The following is a 19,795-nucleotide window of genomic DNA, read 5'->3' on the forward strand; positions in this document are numbered from 1 at the left end:
GTAGCAACGATGAAACACATAACTTTCCTCTAGTTCTTAAATGCTTCCTCACGCCCCACTATCATAATCCCAATTCTACCTTACAAATTTGGCTAGACCAGAGCATATACATTGGTGCAGATAGCAACTGGAAACACAGAGAATCCAGGACAGATGACCCAGTCAGGACCAGTGGGGAGAGTGGTGATGCCTGGAGGGTGGAGGGAATGTGGGGTGGAAAAGGGGGAACCGATTACAAGAATCTACATATAACCTCCTCCCTGGGGGATGGACAACAGAGAAGGGGGCAAGGGGAGTCATCGGACAGAGTAAGATATGACAAAATAATAATAATTTATGAATTATGAATGGTTCATGAGGGAGGGGCAAGCAGAGAGGGAGGGTAAAAATGAGGAGATGATATTAAGGGCTCAAGTAGAAGGCAAGTGTTTTGAGAATGATGATGGCAACAAATGTACGGATGTGCTTGACACAATGGATGCATGTATGGATTGTGATAAGAGTTGTATGAGCCCCCAATAAAATGATTTAAAAAACAAACTTTGAAATGTTTCTAGCTCCTCTTTAGAATTGTTAGCAATACATTTGCAAATCTAGGCCCATTCTCTGTTTTTCACTCTAATGATATTGCCTGCTTTCAATGAATGGGCTTTCAGCTTATTTAGCCCAAATCTAAGAACAATTAGTTATTGTGACATGGCCCTGCTTGATGCTTCCCCTTATGAAGAGGTTACTGAAGAAATGAGTGCTATAGCAAAATGTAGCAAAAAAAACTAGGTAGTGTCCAGTTATTAGAAAGAACAGCAAACTGGAGTATTAAAAGACTTATCTTCAAACAAGCAACCATCTAAGTGAGGTGTCAACTAAGTACACATGGAAGAAGCACACCAATCTGTGTGGTCCAAGGATTTTGAATAATAAAATACAAATCCAAAGTAAGGAATGGTATTAGAGCTTAAATTGTAAATCCCTGGTTTGTAGAGGCTATGGATGATAGTGGAAGTCAAAAAACTCTTTATAGGGTCCACACACGGCTGAAGCCTCTGGTGAATCCCCTCTGACCATAGACCAGTGATGGGAAGCCTTGCAAAGCATCGCGTATTGGAAAATGGATGATTTCAGATGCAGTTTTGGTTAAAATGTAACACCTTATCATTTGATATCCCTTTTGACCAATTTTAAATTTGTTCTAGTTGTTAATATTTTCTGCTTCTTTTCTGTTGAGATTTTTTATCTGTTTTAGTTTGTTGTTGTTTTACTTCATAGGTTTTTCTGTATATGAAATCCAAGATAGGTCAATCTATAGAGACAGTAACTGGATTAATGGTTTTTTGAGGGTGTGGTAGGGGAGGTTTGGGAGAAATGGAGAGTTAATAATAATAATAAGTACAAGAAAGAAGAAACCATTCTAAAATTGACTGTGGTGATGATTGTACAACTCTTCTTAATGTGTTGATTTGTATGGTCTGAGAATTAAACTGTTAAAAAATACATATTGGTAATGAAGAAAACAGTTGGGAACCAAGTCAGGTATAAAATAATGTAGAGACTCATTGTTTTTGGATGAAGATCTACAATCACCTTGAAGATATTACAGAGTTTGTCTTTTTGGGTGTGAATTACTTCCTGGTTCAGGCTGCTCCTCCCCCACAGCTGATCAGCCCTGGGAGGTGCATGAGGTGCCCTGTCCATTTGCTGATGCACATTGCTTATTTTCAGAGCTGGAGATGAACTTGCAGAAAGTGTAGCAGTACTATAATTATAATTTTGCCCATATAATTGTAATCACATCTAGAAAGAAAACTATTTCCACATTCTACCACTCATTCACCCACAAAGACAGTCAGTAGTCAAGTTCAACCTAAAAGTTGTGGGTTTAGAAAATAATAAAAGTTATTTGCAATAAGAAGAATGACAGATAGCATGCCAGAAAAAACCTGACCCAAAGACCTGCCCTCTTGCGTGTTTATAAAGTAAAGCAACAGGAATTTTTAAGAAAAGCAATGCCTTAGAAACTGATCATTTGGAGGAGGGGGACAAGAGGATGTCACTAAACCCAGAATGACTGATTAAAAAAACAAATCAAAACAACTTACTGCCATTGAGTAGAAGTACCCTTGTGGATTTCTGAGACTGTAAACTCTTTACGGGAGTAGAAAACCCCACATTTTCACCAGTAGATTGACTGATGGATTTGAACTGATGACCTTCTGGTTAGCATCCCAACCATAATTATTATACCACCAGGGCTCCTTCCATCCCCAAACCAAACTCATGGCATCAAGTTGACGCCAACTTATAGTGATCCTATAGGACAGAGTCGAATTGCCCCTGTGAATTCCTGAGACTGTAGCTCTTTAGTAGAGTAGCAAGACCCATTTTTCTCCCATGGACTGGCTTGTGGTTTTTGAACTGCTTAATTTTTCATTAGCAGCCCAATTGTAACCCCTATGCCACCAGGATCCCACATAAGGCTCCTTAGGGGATAACAAACCAGGAAAATTTGTGACCCGCACAAATTAATTGAATGGTTGTAATTCCTACAATCTATATCTGAGTGTTGGGTTAAAATCCCTAGGTCTTCTTTTTTGTTGTTGAAAATTCCTTTTATGAAATGCATTTAGACTGATCTGCATGAAGAAATTAAAGGGACTGTGTTAGCCTGGGTAGACTGGAGAAACAAATCCATAGAAACTCATATGTGTTTAAGAGAGAGCTTTATATAAAGGGTAATTGTACATTAAGAAAGCATCCCAACCCAGTCCAATCCAAGCCCGTAAGTCCGATCTTAGCCCATATGTCTGATACCAGTATTTAAAGTCCTCTTCTGACTCACAAAACATGCAATGGCACTGAATGCAGGAAGATCACTGGCCAGTGTGTGGGAAGACAGTGGCTCCAGTGGCATTGTAAGCATCTCGGTACTGGCAGGGTCTTCATGTGCCATCCGAGAAATGCAAATTTAAATAACCATGAAATATCATCTAACACCCTTGAGGATAGTCCAAATCAGAAAATCAGAGAGCAACAGATGTTAGAGGGCATGTGGTGAGATAGGAACTCTCCTCCACTGCTGGTGGTCTTGTAGATATCACAGCCTCTGTGGAAAGCGATATTTAAAGCAAATGTAAATTAAGCTACCTTATCACCTCTAGAGGGCATATACCCAGAAGAGGTAAGAAATAAATCATGACCAGTCGTCTGTGCTCCAATGTTTATTGCGGTGTGATTCATGATCACAAAGAATCTGAAACAGCCTAAATTTCCATCGATAGATGAGTGGATTAGTAAACTCTGGCACATACACACAATGGAGTACTCCACATCACTAAAAAGCCCTGATGATCACATGAAACACGTCGCTTCATAGTAAGAGTTGGAGGAAAGGACCCTAGCACTGCCTTTTACTGAGGGCTAGACCGAAGCATGTACACAGGCACAGATAAGACATAAGAGCTCACGACACACGGAATCCAGGAACAGGAATGGGAGTAGCGATAAAAGGAGGCCAGGGGGAAGGTGGAGAGAGAAGGGGAAGAAGAGGGAACATATCGTGAGGATTGACACATAACTGCATCTTCCCCCACCCCAACACACCCCGGGGGACAAACAACAGACACCATGGGGGAAGGGCGACAGTGGTCGCTGTAATATATGAAAATAATAATGATTTATGATTTATCAAGGGTCCATGAAGGGGCGTGGGTGGGGAGGAAGAGGAGCTGACAGCAAGGGCTCAATATGCTGGCAACATATGTACAAATGTGCTTGAGACGATTGATGTATGGATTGTTACAAGAGTTGTAAGAGCCCCCAATAAAATGTTTAAAATAATAGTGTATGGGAGATTTCTTAAGTTTATTTTCCACAAGTAGATGCTTATATTAAGCACATAAACATATAGTTGAAGATCTACTTTGATTGGATACATTCACATGCTTTATCTCATTTTAGCAGTGTTGGATTACCGATAAACTAGGTAAATGGTGACTATTCCATACTGACTTGCCAGTCTGTAATGAAACATTCGCCTTGGTTCATCACAACTAAGATTCTGCTTCTAGGTGGGGCTGGTATTTGTTTCTCTCCAAAGCCCACAGCACCTTCCTCCAGAATCAAAGCCTGTTTTCAAATTTACAATCCCCGAAATGGATGGATGAGCCAGTACACAAGGTGAGAAAGGAAATTAGAATGAGCAAGTTGGCCGGGCTTACAAGGTGATGCACCACTTGCCAACTCTATGAAGTAATTATTGCCCTTAGTGCTTTAGCGGAAAAGGAGAGTAAGGCTGGGAGAGGCGAGTAACTTTCCTGCATCCTCCCAGCTAGGAGGCAAAATGCATTCATTGTCTATCAGGTTCCTTCTCTTTTGCTTAATTTATAGGGCTCTGGGAATCAGGGTGAGAGAAGAGAGAGGTATTATAAAGAGATAAATGTAGAACAATTTTTAGGGGTGCAAATAATTTCTCCAGAAAAAGTAAAAAGTGAATATGGGAGATAGTATACAAAAGACAGAGGATGCAAATAACAGCGATATAATTACATTAACCCAGAAGGAAGCCTAATTTGGAGAAATCACAGACTGAGAAACTATGCCCTGAGAGGCTCATAACAGTCACTAACAGCAATGTGACAGACCATGTGACATTGTAAAAGTACTTGTGAAACCTATAGTCTGCCTCAGTTGTTTTTCAGACAACAAATTACCTGCTCCTGAAAGACTGGCTTCAACAGATTTAAGAAACATGCATAGCAACGACACTCATGACAACCTGGTAAACTTAAATGGTGGTTCCATACAAATTGGGATTCGCACTAATAATTTAGAGGTTGTGTGCATAACCAATGTCCCAGATGCATTTGCTACAATTCCACTTCGGTTTTTTTTTGGACTCGATCTTGGTCCAATGTTGCACATGCACCCGTTGAAAAGACGACCGGTAAAAACCAACCCATTGCATAAACTGCCAAGTCAGAAACCTTGCCCCAAGAAACACATGCCAACTATTGACTAAAATAATAGCCCATAGAAACATTATTTTGTGAGCCCTGAGAGACATTGTTGTCTAAGCCATACATTCTCTCTAGGATTCTATTACAGGTCTCTATTTATTAATAGAGACTTTAATGCAATTTTGACTTAATACTCTTTTTTGTTCACACTTGTCTCCAATAACAATAGCTAATATCTAGGGAGGAGAAGGATGTGAGGACAAATGCATACTTTAGGTCTCTATACTTTTATTTCATCACTTGTCTGTCATACTCTGGTGGCATATTTGTTGCTGTGATGCTGGAAGCTATGTATGTCACTGGTATTCAAATGCCAGCAGGGTTACCCAAAGTGAACAGGTTTCAACAGAGCTTCCAGACTAAGAACAGACAACAAAGAAGGAATCAGATCCTCAATTCAGAGGAAGGTGCCACTAAAAACCTTATGCGTAGCTTTGAAACATTATCATATATTGAAGGTCGAATGAACGGAAGCAGAACATTGTCAGAGATGGTTCTGGAGGATGGGTCCCTCAGGGCACAGGACACTCTCAAGGTGACTGAGGAGGAACTGATTATGGAATGAAGTCGGCCATGCTGTGACATGAGGCAGGGAAAGCCTGGGGGAGTGGAGGTTTCAGGATCTTTACTTACCGATGGGCCAAGACTCAAGATAAGGAAAAATAACTGCAAAGATCTACGAACAATTAGAACTTGGAATAGTTGCATCATGAATCTAGGAAATTTGGAAGTGGTAAAAAATGAAATGGAGCACAAAAAGGTGGATGTTCCAGGCACTTGTGAATTGAAATGGACTGGTATTGGCCATTCTGAATCAGAAAATCATATGATTTATTATACTGGGAATAACTCAACCAAGAGGAATGGCTTGACATTAATTGCCGAAAAAGTACATGTAAAATCAATCATGAACATAATGCAGTATGTGATAGGTTTATATCTATGCACCTCCAAGGAAATCCAAACAAGACAACTATTATTTAAATGTATGCACCAATCACAAAAGGAAATAATGAAGAAATCTAAGAATTCTCCCAATGACTTCAGTTTGAAATTAGTCATTCAATCAAAATGCATTGATAATTATTGGTGATTGGAATGCAAAAGTCTGGAAAAAAGAGGAAGGAACAATAGTTGGACTATATGGCCTAGGAGATAGAAATGAAGATGGAGATGTGTGAAATAATTTTGAAAAATCAATGACTTATTCATAGTAAATACTTATTTCCCCCCCAAACACAAATAGTGACTATACACTTTTTAGTCCCCAAAACAAGTCTCCAGGAATTAATAGAATACCAATTGTAAGGTTTCAGCAAGTTGGACATTGAATAAAGAAGTCTGAAGAATAACTGATGCATTTAATTGTGGTTTGGAGAAGAATATTGAAAGTATGGCAGGACAAACTGACATGTGTTGGAAGAAGTATGACCAGAGTGCTTCTTAGAGGCAAAGATAGTGAGCCTTTGTCTTACATACCTTGGAAATGTTGTTAGAAGAGACCCTGGAGTCTCCAGTCCCTGGAGAAGGACATCATGCTTGATAGATAGAGGGCCGGTAAAGGAGAGGGAGTCCCTCCAAGAGATGGATTGACACGTGGCTGCAGTAAGGAGCTCAGGTATAAGAACAATTGTGAGGACAGTGCAGGACTGGGCATGGTTTCCTCCTTTTGTACACAGGGTCATTATGGGTCAGTACTGATGTGATGGCACCTACCAAGAACAACTTATTTATATTAAATAAGTTAATTATTTAAATGAAAACTACTGAATTTTGAAAACACAAGTTTTCAAACTCAGTCCATTCGTTGACACCCTTACAAGACCCATTCACTGATTAGGGGGAAAGAGAAAGTAAGGCTCAAGCAGGCTAACAATGACCTGCTACTTTAAACAGAATTTACCATAGAACTTTGTTTAGATTTTCTGAGGCATTTTCCTGTTCAGACCTGATAGTATAAGATTCAAATGAGCAGAGAGACAAAAGCCCTGGAAGATCTCTACAGGAACTAAAAGAGAAGGTCCACTAAGAGGAATATCTTGCAATTTCTGGGGTGAGAATCTTAATAAAAAGATCAGTAGACTCAAGTTTCTTAAAGTGATAGAGTATCAATGCCTACTGATACAGTCTCCTTTACCATTAACCAGAGCCCCACTCCACTTCTGTGCGGCCTGCGCCTCCTCTTCACAGCCCCTGAGGCAACCTAAGCAGTCAAACCTTGACCTTGAAGGCTCCTTGGAGACAGCTCTGTGTGGGAAGCTTGCTGCAGACATAACCAGTAATTAAGCTTAACTTTCCTTTCCTTCCTCCTTTAAAAAAATTTAAATAAATCATTTTCTTGGGAGCTCTTACAGCTCTTATAACAATGCATATATCAATTGTATCAAGCACATGTGTACACATGTTGCCATCATCATTTCCAAAACATTTTTTTCTACTTGAGCCCTTGGTATCAGCTCCCTTTTCCCCTCCCTCCCCCACCCTCCCACCCTGTGAAGCCTTGATAATTTAGAAACTATTTTTATTTTCATATTTTACACCATCTACTGTCTCCCTTCACCCATATTTATGTTGTTCATCCCCCTGGGAGTGGGGGGTGGAGGGTGGGGGAGTGCTGTACATTGACCACTGCAATTGGTTTGCCTTTTCTCCCCCCTCTCCCCGTCTTCCCCCTACTCTCATGTTATCACCACTCCCATTGTTGTTCCTGAGAGTTTATCTGTCCTGGATTCTGTGTGTTGAGGGTCTTATCTGTGCGAGTGTACATGCTTTGGTACAGATTTGTAAGGTAGAACTGGGGTCATGATAGTTGGGGGGAGGGGGACATTAAAGAGCTAGAGGAATGTTGTGTGTTTCATCAGTGCTATACTACACCCTGACTGGCTTGTCCCTACCTTGTGACCCTCTGTGAGGGGATGTCCAATTATCTACAGATGGGCTTTGGGTGTCCATTCTGACACCCCCCTTCCACTCATTTGTATCAAAACTGTTGTTTGTTTTGGGTCTTCTGATGTCTGATACCTGAGCCTGTTGATACCTCATTATCACACAGGTTGGTGTGATTCTGCCATATTGGCGTTGTTGCTTCCCTGCTATATGGCTTTTTCTTTACCTTCCAGTCTTTAAGACTCCAGATACTATATAGTGTAATAGCCAGTCACCATCAGCTTTCTTCACCATATTAGTTTATGCACCCATTTTGTCTTCAGCAATCTTGTTGGGAAGGAGAACATCACAGAATGCTAGGTTATTAGAACAAAGTGTTCTTGCATTGAAGGAGGACTTGAGTAGAGATCCAATGTCAATCTGCTACATTAATAGCTAACCTCTAAATATATGTACATCGACCTATATCTCTATTGTTATATATAAATATGTTTACATATGTACATGTCTGTATTTAGACCATTATAAATGTCCTTTTCCTTCCTCTATTTCCTTTTCCTTTCCTCCTGTCCCACTGTCATTTTCCACCTTCTTCTGGCTCTCTGTACTTCCTCTTGGCAACATTGCATTTGTTTGAATCCCATTAGGCATTCTATGGCCTCTTCACTATCGATTTTCGATATTTGTTGTTCATTTGACTCTGGGTTTGTTGGCTCCCGCATCCCTTTCCCCTCACTTCCTCCAATCCCCTGTCCCCCAGGAACTGTTGGTCCCATTGTTTTCTCCTTCAGGATTGTTTATCCTGCCTGTCATATAAATAGGCATATAAAAAAAAGAAAAGAAAAATCAAACAATCATAAAATAACCTATGAATAGTTCTAGGTCTGTCTGCTGACCCTTATGAATGTTTCCTGATCAGGAGTAATGCCGTGCCAGGCCCTGTCCACCCTCCCACCCCCCAAGTCCAAAGTTGATTTTCAGAGTTCCTCAAGGACTTTGTTGCTTTGCTCCCCTTTCTGTTCTGTTGGCTCCCTTGTGTTATGCCCTGATGTGGGGGTGTCAGACCAGGTACAATTGCCACAGTGTCTCTGGTGCTGCCTCCCATAGCATTGTGGCTTAGAAAGGGGACATCGTGTCTTTTGTCCTGCTTTTGGCTTGGGTGTCAACCCCCATCATTTACCCTAACTCCCAGACTCAGGGCATGTGTTAATAAAATGACACAATCAAAGAGGTGATCTCCTACCAACAAAACAGTTTCTTTTCTTTCAGTTTTTATGACTTTGTTTTATTACAATATCCTCATATTTTTAGAGTTTTCTCCCACTTTCCCTTCCAGTGCCTTCCTATGTGGTCCACTCTCTTGAGAATACCAATTCCACCCCGGCAAAACTTTATATTACAGTACACCTACCCAAAAAAGGATACCCGCTTTGTCCACTGATGTGCTTACATTCACATTGCCATAGCAACATACATTACCATCCACACCCAGATCATGCACTGATCTTTAGTCTCTTTTGTCCCTTACCTCCCAGCAATTCCACACATTATTTCATCTGCTCTCTATTTCCTTGGGAGATATATTTAAGTGGAACGTATTAGGTTTTTTTTATTACATCTCAAAATACATTTTCCCATTATTTTACAAATTTGTTGGCCTTCCCATACAGCTGCTTATAATTACTATCATTGCTTTTATTTTGTTCTCACTCTTCTCCTACTCACCTTCCCCAATTACTCATCTCTTTCCCCTTTTCTCCACTAAGTACTGTATATTTTCCAGTGCGATTTGACCTTTCCCACATCACTAAACAGAATCAAATACTTCTACATGATCAGCAGTTCATATAGCCACTAAAAGCTGTACCACAGTGCGAAGAAACAACAGTCAACAATATTAATCAAGAAAAACAATGCAAACAGTAAAAAAAGAATCACACAACCCCAATGGAGTACTCTAAAGAAGAGGCTATGAAACTACCAGATACACAATTCACAAGAATGACATTCAGGTCCTAGCAAAGAATATGGGGAGCACTCAAGAGAACAATGGAAGAAATTGAGAAACTAAGATCTTTAAACCAAAAGGAATCCCAGAAGACAAACAGTGAGATTAGAGAATTAGGCAACATTGTAAAAGACCTGAGGAACAGAATGGAAGAAGAAGAAAATGAATCCATGAGCTCAAAGACAAACACTGACTACAATTGACGAGAGAAAACCAACAAAACAGTGAAGGAATCAGAAGACATGAGAATGTCAAGAGAAACAACCCACATCTCATCAAAATCTCTGAAGAAGAAGAAACAACAAAAAAAACCTAAAGAGAAAATATTTTAAGAAATTATAGAAAATTTCTCCAGCATCTCAAAGCAAGAGCAAATAGTTATTCAATAAGCCAAGAGAACCCCAGATAGGATAGTTCTCAAAAGAATAATATCACAAATATTGTAGTCAAAATATCTTATTTCAAGGAAAAGGAGGGAAACTTGAAGACAGCCACACACAAAAAAGAAGTCATCTACACAGGAAAAGAGATCAAGATAAACTCAGACTTCTCAGCAGAAATGATGAAGGCAAAAAGACAAAGGAGTAATATATATATAAATCTGAAAGGAAAAATCCCTGTAACCAAGAATCCTTTGCTAGTTAAATTATCCTTCAAGCATGAGGGAACAATGAAAATATATCCAGATAAGAAAAAATCAAAAGAACTTTTAAAAACAAGACCAGCATTACAAAAATACTTACAAAAAACTGTCCCCTCAAACAAAAAACAACAACTTCAGGCAAACTTGAGAGTATTAGACAGGACACCACCACCCAGAAACCAATACCATAAAAGCAGCACTCAAAACAACACAGAAAAAGAGAGGGAACAAAATCACCAAAAATTGGGGGCTGGGATGGAAACCAAATAAAAACACAACAAAATGACAACAACAAATCCAAATATATCAATAATGACACTAAATGTCAATGGATTAAATGCATCAAATAAAACAGAGTAACAGAAGATTATAAAACAACACCCAGTTATATGCTTCCCTCTCTCTTTTTCCAGCCCCAACTCTGGCCTCCTTGCAGTCATTAAAGTTTTGTCTTTTGTTGCATAAACCACATTTGTTCTTTGCAATATTAAATATTTACCACTGTGACAACGACTGAGTTTGCTAAGCATAATACGAGGGGGTACTAAAAAAAAAAACCTAGATTTTTTTCCAAAGCTATGTATTTAAATTTCTTACAAAGCAGCTGTGTTAGTATGGGTAATTTAGAGAAACAAATCTGCAGAAACTCATGTATAAGAGAGAGTTTTATATAAAGGTTAAGTGCATTTCAAGAAAATATCCCAACCCAGTGCTGCCCAAACCCACAAGTCCATTAACCCATATGTCTGACACCAATCCACAAAGTCCTCCTCCATCTCACAAAACAAACCCAATGATGCCGACTGCAGGAGGAAAGCTGAGTCAGTGAATGTGTAAGCATCTCAGCACTGGCAGGGGTCTCCACACTGCATCGGGGTAGGTCCATGTGCCTTCTCCTTGGGAGTGCCTTGCAGGAAGTGAGCCTTGCAAGCTAAAGCAGGGAACTGGCTAAGGCAGCTGCACCCTGGTCCAACCATCAGAAAGCAAGAGACCCAAGAACTAGAAAAGCGAGGCTCACTGAGCCATTTATCGCTCCACCCTTCAATTAACCCCACATGTGTTTATCGGCCAGGTTGACACAAGAAACTAACTACCTCAGCAGCCTTATCACCATCAAAGTACTTTCCATTACTCTTAATACATTTGTCAAATCTGTGATTCCATTCTTGGAAACATTTATCAAACTCATCGGATTGGATGGCTGACAGACCTCCCTCGTTTTTTTCTTCACCACTTCTAAGTCATCAAATCACTGTCCTTTTATGTCTTTCTTGTTTGAGGAAACCAAAAGAAGTTGCACAGAACGAGGTCAGCTGCGTGAGGCAAGAGAGGTATACTGTTTTTTGCAAAAACTGGTGCACTGAAATGGCTGCATGATCAGGTGCATTGTTGTAGTGGCAAAACCAGTCCCCCATTTACCACAAACAGGACTTAAAAAAAATCACTTTTATTGGGATGTGTGTGTCTCTTACAGCTCTTATCACAATGTATACATCTACCCATTGTGTCAAGCACATTTGTACTTATGTTACCATGATCATTTTCAAAACATTTTTTTCTACTTGAGCCCTTGGTATCAGCTTATTTTCCCCAACCGCCATCACCCTCTTTCATGAACCCTTGATAATTTATTAAAAAATATTTTTCATGTCTTATACCAACTGCTTTCTCCCTTCAACCACTTTTCTGTTATTCATTCCCTTGGGAAGGGATTATATGGTGATCATTGCAATCAGTTCTCCTTTTCTCCTCCTACCTTCTCCTTACCTTCTTGGTATCACTACTCTCATTATTGGCCTTGAGGGGTTTATCTGTCATGGATTCCTGTGTTTCCAGCTCTTATCTGTACCAGTGTACATCCTCTGGTCTAGCCGGATTTGTAAGATAGTACCGGGGTCATGATAGTGGGGAGAGCAAGCATTAAAGAACTAGAGGAATGTTGTATGTTTCATTGTTGCTGTACTGCACCCTGATTGACTCATCTCTTCCTTGTAACCCTTCTGTGAGGGATGTTCAATAGTCTATATATGGCCTTTGAGTCTCCACTTTGCCCCACCCTCATTCACATTGATATGTTTTTTTGTTCTGGGTCTTTGATGCCTGATACCTGATCCTATCGACACCTCATGTTCACACAGGCTGGTGTGCTTCTTCCATGTGAATTTTGTTGCTTCTCAGTTTGATGTCTGCTTGTTTTTCTTCAAAACTTTAAGACCTCAGACATTATATCTTTTGGTAGCTGGGCACTGTCAGCTTTCTTCACCCCATTTGCTTATGCACCCATTTTGTCTTCAGCGATCATTTCAGGAATGTGAGCATCACAGAATTCTGGGTTATTAGAACAAAATGTTCTTGCATTTAGGGAGTACTTGAGTAGAGGCCCAATGTCTGTCTGCTACCTTAATACTTAACATATAAATATATGTACAGTACATAGATCTACTTCCCTATCATTATATATAAATTTATTTACATATGTACATGCTATATTTAGACCTCTATAAATGTCCTTTTCCTGCTAGTTCTTTTCTCTATATTCTTTTACTTTCCTCTTGTCCCACTAGTACAAACAGTCCTTTTTCTGTCACACACTATTACACTATCTTTTCAGAAACTCTAATAGAAAGCTTGATTAACAGTCTGACCTGATGGAATAAACCCCAAATGCATTATCCCTGTAACATTGAAAAAACAAATGAGCATTGTCTTGATCTTTGAATTCACTTGATGAGCTTTATTTGGGCAAGGTGATGATGGCCTCTTTCAGTGGCTTGATCGATGTTTACTGTCAGGGTCACTTGTCACTTCTGAGCTGTTCTTTCAAAGCACCGCATGTTTCCAGTAGACTCTCGTTTTGCTGGTCAGAGTGCAGGGCACAAATTTCCCAGCAACCTTTCTCATTCTGAAATCTTCCATTAAAATTCGCTTAACTGAGCACCAAGATAGTTCAGATAACTTCCCTATCTCTTCAATGGTCCACTGTTGGTCTTCAAGCACACGTGCATGAATTTTGTGGACATTTTCATTCATTTGGAAAGAATGAGGTTTTTCATCAATCAACAGTTCACCTTTTTTGAAATGAGAAAACTACTCAGACAATTGAGTTTTTCCCATAGTGTTGTCCTTGTAAGCTGTGTTCAACATCACAACAGTTTCTGTGGCATTTTTCCCAAACAGGAAATTAACTTTCATAGCCACATGCTGTTCTCATCAATAAACCATCACAAAAAACAATGTTTGAGTGAAACTGCTTTTATGAAAAAAATCCACTGTGACCAGAGAAAACTTTCCCAGGAGATGCCACAGGGTGCACTAACTCAGAGGGAGTTGCTTGATGTTCACCTAGAATGAAAAATGCGTATTAAGAGAGTTCTGCCCAGAGTGGTTTCCACCCCCTTCTTTTTTTTTTTTTGAGCAATCCCTTGTATTCTCTAATCTTGACCATGTCGTGTGGTGCTAAAAAGAGTTATGTTTTGTTGATGTATAAAGTTCCATAGTATGAATTTATCAGAGCTTGTTTATCCATTCCTCTGTAGTTGGGGTTTTGATTATATCCTTATTTTTGCTGTTGTGGAAACTGCTGCAATAAAATATGTGTACATATGTGTGTTCACGTTATATTCTTAGTTTCTTTAGGGTATGTTCCCAGAAGAGAGATTACTGGATCATAAGGTACTTGGATTTGCATTTGTTTAATGAAGTGAAATACTGATTTCCATAACGGTTGTGCAATTTTACAGTCACACCAGCAAGGTAAGAGTTCATATTTCTTCACATCTTCTCCAGCATTTATTTTCTGTTTTATTGAATTTGCCAAAAATGTTGATGTGAGGTGATATTTCATTGTTACTTTAATCTGTATTTCTCATATTGTTAATTTCCTTATATGGTTGTTGGCTGCCAGTATGTCATCTTTGGTAAATTGTCTATCCATGTCCTATGCCCATATTTTTATTGGATTATTTGCATTTTTCTTGTTAGGATGTTGTAGGGGTTTTTTTTGAGATTAGCCCTTTATCTGATGTATGTATTTTAATCTGATGTATCACTATTGAATATTTTCCCCCAATTTGTGGGTTCTCTGTTGACTGTATGAACTCTTTTATTTGCTCATAAATGTCATATTTTCAGTGGGTCGCAGTCCTTTATTTTGTCTTCTATACAGTGGTTATTTTCCATTACATTTGGTAATGTGTTTATGGTTTGCACTAGGGTCCTGAGGTTTGTCCCAATGTTTTGAATTATGGATTTGATAATTATGCAATTTATATTTAGGTATTTCATCCACCTTGGGCTTGTTTTTGTACATGATGTGGGGCATGGGTTTTGTTTCATTCTTGTTCAAGGGAAGATCCAGTTTTTCTAGCAATATTTATTGAAAAGGCCATCTTGCCCATTTAATGTATTTTAGCTCTTTTTCCCCCCCAAAAAATTAGGTGTCTATAGGCATTTGATTATATCTGTGGGTTTTCAATTCTAATTAATTGATCCTCACATCTATTGTTATATAAGTACCAAGCTGTTTTGATTACCTTGGCTGTCTAGAAGATTTTAAGGTCTGGAAGTGAAATACTAGCACCTCTTTTCAAGATGTGGGGAGAGGGATAAGATCATTCAGTTGTGGCCATTCAAACTTGTGCTGACATCACCCCAATCCCAGAGACAATACTGCTACAGTGAGAAGGAAACCTGACTGGAAATTCAAGTCCAGACAGGGAGAGGGAATGTTGTCTTGGAGAAGGCAATTCCATTTCTGCTGGTAGGAAGAAGCATCCTCCCACTGGGAAAAAATATTTAACAACACTTATATAGAGCCTGAGGTGAGAATATATCCCTGTTACCAATTTCCTCATTAGATACCTTTGACCTAGTTTCTACGAAGTTCTTGGTGACCCAGTCTGTGGTCTGTAGACTGCTGAGAGTTTAGGCTCTCTTCCTTTGGGGCACACAACATCCTTTATAGACCTCACCAGAAGGACTTGGTGATGGGAAACCCTACTAAATAAAGTGGACTTTACCTCAAACTCACTTGTAGCACTTGGACTTAAGGCTGGAACTCCCTCAAGTGAGAAAAAACAGATTACTGCTATCCCAAGGGGATAGAACTAGTGGAAGTTGGATTTTAGTCAGAATCTTTTGCCTTAAGAGTGCCTAATTAATAGTGACCTGGACCTACCATATACTTACAATATTAATCCCTTCCTTGATTCATTAAGGGATGTAGTAATCTGATAGTCATGGTTTTGCTGTTGTAAATGAATATTATCGAAAGTTTTGCTCTATCACCAACCCCCATTGTTTGTGTAAATAGTGTCCAGTCACTTAAGAGTGTAAACTGTAGAAGTCAATATTTTATTACCGTTCATAGCTGGCCTATGCTTTTATAATTTCCTTTTCTCAACAGTGTTTTAAATCCTCTACCCTTGGAAAAATTTATGACACTGTCAGTGCATAATGGTTAAACATCATACTGCTAACTGCAAGGTCAGTAGTTCAAAACACCAACCCACTCCAAGATGAGTCTTTCTACTCCTGTGAAGATTTATAGTCTTGAAAAATGACTCAGTTCTGCCTTGTCCTATAGGGTCACTATGAGTTATCATTTTGTCAATGGCAGTGGAACTGATTCTCCAGGGGGATGATTGATAATGCTCTCCAGCACAAAATGACAACGATGCCTCTCAGGTGAACCAGAGACATACATAAACCATATATGTATAAATGGATTTGGGGGTTACACTTCATTCTAGTCCTAATCTTATGACTTGGCCCTCCTATGCTCACCCTCATGCAGCTATCCCTGAAGATCTGGGTGCTCTAACAAAGTGTGGTGAAGAAACTAAATGGTGCCCAGCTATCAGAAAGAACAGTGTCTGGGATCTTAAAGGTTTATGTTCAAACAAGCTGCCATGTAAGTGACATGTCAACATGGAAGAAGCACCCTAGTGTGTGTGATCCAAAAGACTGCATATAATAAACTCCAGTTCCAAAGGAAGGAATGGTATCAGAGCTTAAGTTGTGACCACCTGGTTCTCAGAAGGCCATGGATGGCAGCAGAAGACCAGGATCTATTTTCAGGGTCTACACATGGATCAAGCCTCTGGCGAATCCCCTCTGATAACAGTTGAGGGATGTGACGAGCCTTGCTATCACACTGAGAGCATTGTAAAGTCAATTATGGCAGATGTTGTTAGGCTAAAACGCCATGCCTTGTCATTTGATCACCCTTTTGATCCATTGAAAGTTGTTGCCATTTTTCAAAAGTGAAGGGGAAATGCACGTGGATTAAGCCCCTGATGAATACCCTGGCCAGAGACCAGGGATGTGAATAGCCTTGCTGTCATGCAGAATGTTTTGGAAGGTAGATTGTTGCAGATGCAGTTAGATTAAATTTAATACCTTATCATTTGATCTCCCTTATGATACATTTAAGATATGTTCCAAATTTTAATATTTTCTTATTCTCTTCGATTAAGATTTTTTTCAATTATTGTTGGTAGTTTTTTAAAAATGTTTTTCTCTATATTAAATACAGGATATGTAAACCTGTGGAGACAGTAACTGGATCAATGGCTCCTTGGGGGTATGGCAGGAGTGGTTGAGGGGAAGAGGGGAGCTAATATTGATGAGTAGAAGAATGAAGAAAACGTTCTAAAATTGAGTGTAGTGGTGATTATATATGTGAATTGTATGAAAATGAAACTGTTAAAAAAGTAAAATAACAATGACATACTACTACTTAAAAAATTAAATAATTACATGGCCGTGAAATTGGATTGTAAAATAAAATCCTTAAAAACAGTGTAAATTATTATAAAATAAATAAATACTTATTAACTTGTTGACTTTAACAAACACTCATATACTTGTGTGCCAGATACTATTCTAGGAACTTGATTTTCTTAAAACCTAAGAGATAATTAGTATTGTATAGATAAGGATACTTAAAATATGGAGATAAATAATATGTCTTTAAAGTACAGCCCTTATTATCCTTAGTATAGAAGACAGCTATTCGTCATTATAGATCCCTGAATATATGTTAGAGCTGACTTACTTGTGACTTTAAAAATATTTTTAAAGTTGCTTCAGCAGTTAAAATAAGCCAGCAGTTTACACCCATTCTGGAGGAAAAATATGAGCTTGCTGTGCCTATAATGATTTCAAGTCTCAGAAAGCCAAAGGGGCAGTTTTACTTTGTTTTGTGGGGTCGCTATGACTCTGACTGGACATGATGACAATGGGCTTAATTTGGTCTTTTGCTTTAATTACACCTGCAAAATGTGTTTAGCTGTAATAACATTTTTTGTTTCTTTCTCCTTATTTTAATTCTAATTCCCTTCAAATATTAACATATCTAAAACCAAATCCACTTCCATAGATTTGAATCTAACTCATTGTAATTCTATAAAGGGTTTCCAAGGCTGTAAATCTTTACAGGAACTTATAGCCTTACCTTTCTTTCATGGAGTGGCTGGTAAGTTTGAACTGTAAACCTTTCAGTTAGCAGTCAAAGGCTTATCTGACAGCAACAGTAGGGCTCCTGGATATATGAGCCACATATACATATTAGAGGTAAATAAATTGGAATTGATGTTAATATATGTATTGTTATTATTATTGCTATTTCCTATTACTTAGTTTTTCAGAAGGCAACAGGCGCATAAACATTCATCGCAGAGAGAATAGCAAAAGGGATCAGGAATAAGAGTTTCCTTTGGTCCTTTGGAACAATGACTTCTGTTAGTTACAAGACATTTTAAATTCCAGGCTTGGGTTTAACAAGATGATAAATCCATGCTAACAAGGATACCAGAGGAAAAATAACTACAAATGGGTGTACTTATCTTTAAACTGGCTTTTCATTTTTAAAGTATTCTTTAAAATACATTTCCTTCCCTGTCTAAGGTTCTTCACCTATATACTCATGGGAATGGTCTTTGCATGTGACATACAGAATTGTGCCATTGCTAGCAGAGCTTTGTGGCTTTTGCAACTAACATTTAGCACTCACTGTAACAGCCAGCATTCAGTCAGTAGACAAGAACAACACCAACAATTTTGACAGAATGAATTAATATAACTGCTAGTGCCTGTCCTTCAGGTGACCCTGGTTCATGGTGACCCCATGAGTGTCAGAGTAAAACTGTGACCCTTAGATTTCCAATGAATAATTTTTCAGAAGTTGATCACCAGGTTTTTCTTACCAGTCACCTCTCAGTGCACTTGAACTTCCAATCGTTCAGTTTACACCATCTAGGGACTTGGATTTGATATTAACCTGCCTGGCGGTCATCACGAGTGTGGCTCGCAGTAAATGTTAACTGTCAGAAGCAGTAACCCTGAGCCACACTCGGGATACACTGCAGAGAAGTCCCCTAACAAAATTACTGACATAATTAGACCGCCAGGGAGTTAAGAATTATTAGCCAGATGTTGGGAACAGAAAAAGCAACAGGGGTAAAATTAAGGTAACACATGCATCATCTAGTGTTACAAACAGTTAAGTACCTAACAACTAACCAAAAGTTTGGAATTCAAGTCCTCAGAAGTGCCTCAGAAGAACTTCTGAAACATCACAGCATTGAAATCCTATGGAGCACAGTTGGGCGTTGACACACGTGGGGCTGTCATAAATCAGAGCTGATGCAGTGGCACCTAGTTCAGCAGCTAGCACCGTGCCAGTAGCATAGCAGATGCTTGAGAAGTTTGTGTTATAAGACAGAATGAGTGGACCTGGAAAAGAGAACTCTAGAAAGGAAGTCAAATACATTACTTTCCTGGTTTTTTCCCCTTCATCCACGTAGTACTTAGATTTTTAACTGCTCTCAATATTAATTTTGATTCAAAATTTCAGCTATTACAATGGTTCTCATTTACTGGGCACTTTCAAAGGTCTAAAGGTCTAAATACTTTCTATTCTTTTCAGACACCCATTTTTAAAAAAAATTATTTTATTGAGGGCTCGTACAATTCTTATCACAGTCCATACACACATCCATTGAGTCAAGCACATATGTTCATTTGTTGTCCTCATCAATCTCAAAACATTTGCCCTCTACTTTAGCCCTCAATGTCATTTGCTCAATTTCCCCCTCCCTTTCCCCTCCCCCTCCCTCCTGAACCCTTCATAATTCATAGATTATTATAGTTTTGTCATAAGTTACAATGTCCAACGTCTCCCTCTGCCATCTTCTCTGCTGTCCATCCCCCAGGGAGGAGGCTATACTTAGATTCTTGTAATTG

This window comes from Echinops telfairi, unplaced genomic scaffold (assembly GCF_000313985.2).
Source record: "Echinops telfairi isolate 266 unplaced genomic scaffold, ASM31398v2 ScPeMD7_7467;HRSCAF=8505_0, whole genome shotgun sequence".
NCBI classification, from domain to species: domain Eukaryota; kingdom Metazoa; phylum Chordata; class Mammalia; order Afrosoricida; family Tenrecidae; genus Echinops; species Echinops telfairi.